Raw genomic sequence first — 7,896 nt, 5'->3', positions numbered from 1 at the left:
TTCTTGTTTAATTGAACTTCATTCAAAAGAAAAAATAAATCAATATAAGATAAAAAAAATTTATATAAAATTTTAAATAAATTTAAAAGAGATTTTTATTTAAAAAGTATGTTAGAAATATAATTATTTATATAATTTTTTTATATTAACTTAATTTTTTCGGAGAAATAATATCACAACGCTATCAGTATATTTGTTTTGAAAAATGGGACTGAAATAAAATTAGATAGAGACTATCCCATATATGCATATAAATGGATAAACTTACATATGATGATCTGTTCCAAAATATATAAAAAGCATGCTTATAATTAACTCACCAGAGCGAAATATATAACTACTCTTTGGATATTTTGTTTCAATGTATGTATGTATGAAGAGAAGAGGCTCATCAAGCTAGCGCTTAAATAGAGGGAAGAGTAGGACTAATGAGATGGAAATTTTTGAGAAGTCAACTTCAAATAATATAATGGTGTGTCACCAATGAGGCAATTATCTTAAGTGCGATGACCATTAAAGTTCTAATTAATCTAATATCAAATGATGGAATGTCTTGTCCAATTTTGTATGTGGCCTAAATAGGAAAGTTCCACCTGATTCGGGGGTATTGGATGGTGGTTGATTAATTTGTGATCGTTAATTTCTCCTTTAAGATATTAAAATCTGGAGTAAAGTATTTTTTTTTTAAATATTTAGAATAAATTTTAAAGTGGTTGCTAATATTTAAATCGTTTTATTTAAATTATTAATATTTTAAAATTATCTTAATATTATTTTATCGTTAAAAATCTGTTAATAGAATTAACAGTAAAATAAAATTGAGACAATTTTAAAATATTAAAGACTTAAATAAAATAAAAATATTGGAAACAAAAATAAACATTATTCTTAAAAAATTACCAAATCAAAGTAATTAAAATAAAGTTTCGCTACACATCCAAATATTTTTTACAATTAAGTTGGCCTAAATTCAACAAAAATTACTTTCATTACACATAGCATGTACATATGTGTGTTTCATTAATACAAACATATCCTTCTTCTTCTTCGCGTTCCTTCTTCTTTGCGTTCCTTCTTCTTATTCGCGTGTTTTCTCTTCATTGTCGTTCATTTATTACTGTTGTTGTTGCTACATTTTTTCCCTACTTTTTTTCCTAGTAATTTTACAGCATTGATTTTTTATTTTTTTATTTTATTCTTCTTAAGAGAATGAAACAAAAAGAAATATAAAAAAAACAAGATGAAGAAGAAGAAGCGACAAAAGAGGAGGAGGAGAAAGATGAAGTTATGCAAAACTTATAAGAATAAAAATATATCGAAATTTTTTAACAATAACATATAAAAATATAAATTTTTTAGTTTTACACCGAAATTTTGCTACAAAAGCACAAAAATATATTATTTAATGCTACATTTTTTCTTCTTCTTTTTTCTTCTTTTTTTATTTTTTATAGTTGAATGAATGTAGGTTCATTCCCTCTATATTAATTTTTTGTAGCATTATGTAATTTTTTTTTCTTTATTTAATTTTTTTGTGTTTTTATTCTTGTGAAGAGAGTAAAACGAGAAAAAAAATGAGAAGATAAAACAAGAAGAATAAGAAAACAAAAAGAAGAAGAAGAAGAAGAGCAGAAGATGAGGAGGATGAAGATTATCGAATTATGCAAAATTATTCAGAATAAAAAGTACACACAATAACACATAAATTTTTTAATTTTTACACCGAAATTTTGTTATAAATATATACACAAAATATTTTTTTAATGCTGTATTTTTTCTTTTTTTTATTTCTTTTTTTCTTTTAGTTGAATGAATATAGGTTTATTATCTTTCTAATAATTTTACAGCATTATGTATTTCTTCTTCTTCTTTATTTGATTTTTTTTATTCTTATCAAGAGAGTAAAATAAGAAGAAAAAGATGAGTAAGAAAAAAAGAATGATAATGATGACGATAAAAAAGAAGAAGAAGAAGTAGTAGAAGATGAGGAGGAAGAAGAGAAAAAAATTTGAATTATCCAAAACTTATCAGAATATGACACACCAAAATTTCTTAACAATAACACATAAATTTTTTAATTTTTACATCGAAATTTTACTACAAAAATACAAAAAAATATTTTTTAATACTACATTTTTTCTTTTTTTTTTTTCTTTCTTTTTTCTATTATGCATATAAGAAGAAAAAGACGATAACGATAATAATGATGATGGAGGAGGAGTAGAAGAAAGAGAAAAGGAGGAGTAGAAGAAAGAGAAAAGGGAGGAGGAAGTCGAAGAAATTCAAATGAAAAAAGAAAAAAAGAGAAGAAAATAGAGGTAATGGTAGTAATGACGATGATAGTAAAAGTAAAAGAGAAAGACGAAGAAAAATATGAGAAGAAAAATATGACGATGAAAAGAATACAGATAATACAAAAAAAGAAGAAAATACAGTTTTATATATATATGTGTGCGCGCGCGCATTAAATAAAAAATTTGTTGAAAATAATAACACGTAAATAAAATAAATTAGATTATAACAATTTAATTGAACTTAATTGATTAAATGATTTAGATATTAAATTATATTATGAATTTAATATTTTTACGGAATTATTGTGGTGTCACAGACTTTTATTTTAATCAATGTTTATTATCTTTTACATTTAATTTTATTATTTAAGCAATGTACTACTCTCCCCCTATGTATCCGTTGCTTTTCCTAATTGAAATTTTAGAATAAAGATTTAGAATTCATAATAGAATTAAATTTAAGATTTAGATTTAAAATTTGAGATTAAAATTTAGGATTTAGAATTTTAGATTTTAGATTCTAGAGTGGTTAAATTTAGGATTTAAAAATTTGTAACTTAAATTTTAAAATTAGTTAAAATTTATCTTTTTTATTCTACAAATTTATTTATTACTTATCATGATCAATTTAAATTTTTTTATCTTGATAATTACGTTTTCACTTTTTAAATTTACTAAAAATTGTACTAGCGATCGAGAATAAATATGATTTTGGTTATTTAATTTTTATGTTATGTATGTAGACTAACAATAAATAAAAGGGCAATTTACGTTATTAAATTGTTTCACCCTCAATATTACGCAAATGCATTGTTTCTAAATTCAATACGCAAATACATTGTTTCACTATTTTATATAAATCGCTACTGGCAGTAGCGGTTTACAGGTGTGCATAAACCGCTACAACTAGCCGCGGTTTATGTGTGTGAGTGTGTGAGTGTAAACCGCTGCTGACAGCAGCGGTTTACGTGTGTGCGTGTGTGAGTGTAAACTGCTATAGGCTATAGCGGTTTACATATAGTGTGCTGAATGGGGCTGCCTATATAAACCATGGAGGGGCCAAATGTGGAGAAGTAGAGTGTTATTCACAAATGGAGGGGGAGGATAGTTTTGTGGCTCTGGTTCATTGTTCTGGAAAAATTCAAAAGAGCAAAAGGCATGGTGTAAAATTCACAGATAGAGAACCGCTTAGTATTTTTATCCGATCGTCGAATACGTTGGCAGAGATTAAGCTAAGCATATTACGGAAGCTCGGTACCTGTGGGACGAAGTGGGTAAAAAAATTATTTTACAAGATTCCCATTGCCGTTGTGTCAACCGGTGTAAGATATGAGACCTTCGTGATCGGGTCGGATGAAGACTTGCAGGTCTTGTTTCACTGCAGGCGTAGTTTTCCGGAGGTGAGGATACCTGAGCTGCTTGCGAAGTTGGAAGATAGTGTGGATAGCTCTGGGGCATCGGCACCAAATCCTCAGTCGACCCCAGCTGGTGGTGCATCAACATCGATACCTGTGGTAGCAGCGGCAGTTCCGAATGCTGAGCCCGAACATGCTGGGGCTGTTCATGCATATATTGCTCCTGTTGTTCCTGATTTTGAATGCGATGCCGGACCAGATCGAGTTGAGAATGCACTGTTTGACGATGATTCGGATGAGGAGCCAGTCGATATTGGTGGGGACAGTGATGATGATATTCCAAGAGGTAGACGTTCAGCCCATGGAGGTTCCGGTTCTGGAACACAAGAGTACCCTCCCCATCTCTCTTCTTTGAACTTGGAAGCCATCGGCCAACACCAGAATGTAGATGCAACATTCGATGGGCAGGGGATGCATGATGGGACACCTATGACTGAATTTCAGATTGGCCAATCGTTCCAAAGTAAAGAGGAAGCCGTGTTGAGTGTAAAAGATTACAGTATTCGGCGTGGCGTTGAGTACAAGGTTATGGAGTCCGACAATCTGAAATACCAAGGGAGATGCAAGGAGTTTGGTAACGGGTGCACGTGGTTGATTCGGATAGTCATGCGAAAAAGGAAGAGCACATGGGAAGTTAGGAGGTACAACGGTCCGCACACGTGTATGGCCACATCGATATCAAGCGACCACAAGCAGCTTGATTATCATGTCATCTGTGCGAGAATCTATCCATTGGTTCGAGCTGATGCGTCGGTGTCGATTAAGGTGTTGCAAGAGGCAACCGAGGCGACTTATGGATTCAGGCCTAGCTATCGGAAGGTGTGGTTGGCGAAGCAGAAGGCAGTAGCGCAAATATATGGCGATTGGGAGGAGTCATATGCTGATTTGCCTCGGTGGATCCTTGGGGTCACATGCACGATGGAAGGTTCTGTTGCTCTACTGAAGACGTCCCCGGTTAGGGTGGGTGACCAAGTTGATGAAGATAGAGTCTACTTTCATCAGATGTTTTGGACATTCCCTCCATGTATTGAGGCATTCCGCCACTGTAAGCCGCTCGTAAGCATCGACGGAACACACCTCTATGGCAAGTATGGCGGGACATTGTTGTTGGCGATCGCTCAGGATGGTAACTCGAATATTTTGCCTGTTGCGTTTGCACTCGTGGAGGGGGAAAATGCAGAGTCTTGGTCATACTTTCTTTCGAACCTTAGAAGGCATGTCACTCCACAGCAAGGTATTCTCGTGATCTCTGATAGACACAACGACATCAAGGCTGCACTAGAGTCCCCCGATAGTGGTTGGCAACCTCCCCATGCTTATCGGGCATTTTGTATTCGGCATGTTGCTACAAATTTTGCCCTCACTTTCAAGGGACAGGATGCGAGGAGGTGGCTGGTAAATGCCGTGTATGCGAAGACGGAAGCAGAATTCGACTATTGGTTTGATATAATGAGGACGGAGAACCCGGCCATGTGCGATTGGGCAAACAGAATGGAGTATGAGAGGTGGACACAGCACAAGGATGGGGGGAGAAGATATGGTCACATGACGACCAACATTTTTGAGTGTGTGAACTCTGTCTTGAAGGGCACAAGAAACCTACCGGTGACGTCTCTTGTTAAGTCGACATATCTCCGGCTGGCGGAGTTGTTTGTTGTCCGGGGGCACACGGCAGAGGCACAGTTAGGGTCCGGGCACCGGTTTTCACAGGCAGTAGTTAAGGCCATTGAGCGTAACCTGAAGGATTCGAGGTGCTTCACCGTGACTATGTTTGATAGACATCACCTTGACTATACAGTGGCTGAGACGACACCCACCGACAAATTCTCTTTGGGTAGCTATCGGGTTTCTCAAAGGGATCGCACCTGCGATTGTGGATACTTCCAGGCGCTGCACTACCCCTGTTGCCATGCCTTCGCATGCTGTGTGCAGTCACGGCTACATTGGGCCACATATGTCGATGAGGTGTACACCATGTCTGAGGTCTTTAAGGTGTACGAGATGTCCTTTTCACCTTGTATTCCAGAGGGGCTTTGGCCACCATATGACAAGCCGACAGTGATCCCCGACCGGGGCATGAGAAGGGCAAGAGAAGGACGACCACGGTCCACCCGCATCCGCAACAACATGGACGAAGCTGACACCAGCCGACCTAAGAGGTGTGGCCTGTGCAGGCAGCCCAGTCATACTCGAAGGGTTTGCCCTCAGCGAGGTTCTACTAGCGGCATCTAGATTTATCATGATTTAGTTCGTTTGTGTTAGTCTTCGTGATTACAAATGTGTCTGTTTGTATCAGTTATGAGTTTTAAGTCTTCTTGGTTTAAATGTTAATGTTAATATAAGTAGTTATTTATCACTTTTCTAGATTTATCGTGCTTTGTTTCCGTCATAGCTGTACGATCAATAAACATAAAGTCCATCAACATAAACATAAAGTAAAAACTGACCAAAATAATATTCATCCAGCGAGAATAAACATAAAGTCCATCAACATAAACATAAAGTAAAAACTAACTAGAATAACAGTCATCCAAAGTCATCCAACGAGAATAAACATAAAGTCCATAACCGGAACATAAACAACATAATGAGAAATGGAAAACAACAACACATGGTGCTAATCATCGCGATCATCCCGGGCTGCATCATGAAAGTCACCAAGGAGATGAGATCCTGTCCCACATCGAGCGGGACGCCTGACTCGAGTCGGTTGGGCCGCCTCCTGTCCAATGTCATCAACTGGATGGTCTAACCCAATCGCGGACTGGGGGGTGCCCTCCATGTGAACCAAGTATCCAACGGGCTACCTGCAGGCACGTTCAGATCCACCACATACTGACCCTGATAATCAGGTGGCTGGGAATGCATCTCCGTCATATGTGGCTGGTAAGCTGCAGCCTCGAACTGCACCTCCAGCATCTGGGGCTGGTAAGACTGGCCACCAAACTGCACATTGGACGTGCCAGCATCATCCCTAATCAAATCAGCAAACTCTGCATAAAACCGTGGACTCACCAGCTGATCATCTAAATCCATAGTCATCGTCGGCGTCTCAGGCTGGGCATACATGTGAGAGCTGGGCTTTGGCATCGGAGAGTAAGATCAGCTGGTGAATGTCTCCCCTCCAGCCTCAGTCGCTGCGGTCCCACTAACTCCACCACCGAACTGCGTGGGATCCGCAGTTCTCCCACGTCTGGCACTAGACCGACGAACACGGTGATCGACCTCAGCTCTAGCCTCTCCGCCTGCATCATCCTCCTGCATCGCATCATGTAACCATCGCCACTCTCGACCGGTGTCCCTAGTACCAACACGACGGAGTCTCTCAACACGGCGGTTATTCGGCATATCATGTAGCTGTGATCTGCGTGGGACCTGGTACGACCCTCTCTGAAATGCCTCTGGAGGTATCTGAGTGCCTCTGGGATCCGCGAATGCTGCCCCCGGGCTAAGGAACCGCTGAGCCTTGCGGTACCACCAATCTAGGTAATCAGCAGATGGGCCAGGATCTGCCACTCGCTCAATGGAAATGACTGCATCAAGTCGGTTCCCCCAGTGCAAATGCTAGACCTGATAGTAATGGGGGAACCACCTATCCCCTCCCCTCCCGTCCTTAGCATGCAGCCAGTCTACGTTCAAAGCATCCTCGGGGATATGTTGTACTCCACCCAGCTATGGAACAACCCTGTCAACCTGATGCCACTCGATGACCGCAAAGTATATCAAAGTAGTCACCGCTCGCCATATGCGACTATGCTCCTCTGTAAGTATCTCTGGATGGACCACAACAAGTACATCAAGCGCAGAGTAGGGCTCCCATACAATCTGAAATTTCAGAACTCATCATACATTACAACAACAAGTATATATCTAGTCACGACTAGAGAGCAAACCAAAAACGAAACTCTAACTGCTATAAAACTTACATCACGAGCGGTCAATCGATCCAATGCAAGTTGATACCTTATGACCCTCTGCTCCTTTCCATCGTTAGGAGGTAAGTAGGCAGACCACCTAAATTTAAGTCATATGAGACACAAACTTAAAAAAACGCCCAAGAAATTTGTTAACATTAAAAAAGCATAACCCATACCTGGATGCCAGCGGGAAAGAGAAAACCTCAAACCCGACCGGCCTCAAAGACGGAAACCGCCAGAATATCCAACTCTGTAGTAACTGGAGCGGGC

General features: G+C 38.5%; 1 long non-coding RNA gene across 1 annotated transcript in view; it reads right to left on the bottom strand.

The window, feature by feature from the left end:
• The window catches only part of LOC107612313, a 1,550-nt gene extending 1,132 nt beyond the window's left edge, over positions 1-418 (bottom strand). Inside the window, exon 1 of the long non-coding RNA XR_001613690.2 lies at positions 321-418. This is a non-coding gene — a long non-coding RNA (uncharacterized LOC107612313). The remainder of the gene's footprint in view (positions 1-320) is intronic.

The sequence above is a fragment of the Arachis ipaensis genome, chromosome B08 (genome assembly GCF_000816755.2).
Source record: "Arachis ipaensis cultivar K30076 chromosome B08, Araip1.1, whole genome shotgun sequence".
Taxonomy (NCBI): Eukaryota; Viridiplantae; Streptophyta; class Magnoliopsida; order Fabales; family Fabaceae; genus Arachis; species Arachis ipaensis.
This window is presented reverse-complemented; position numbering and strand designations above follow the sequence as displayed.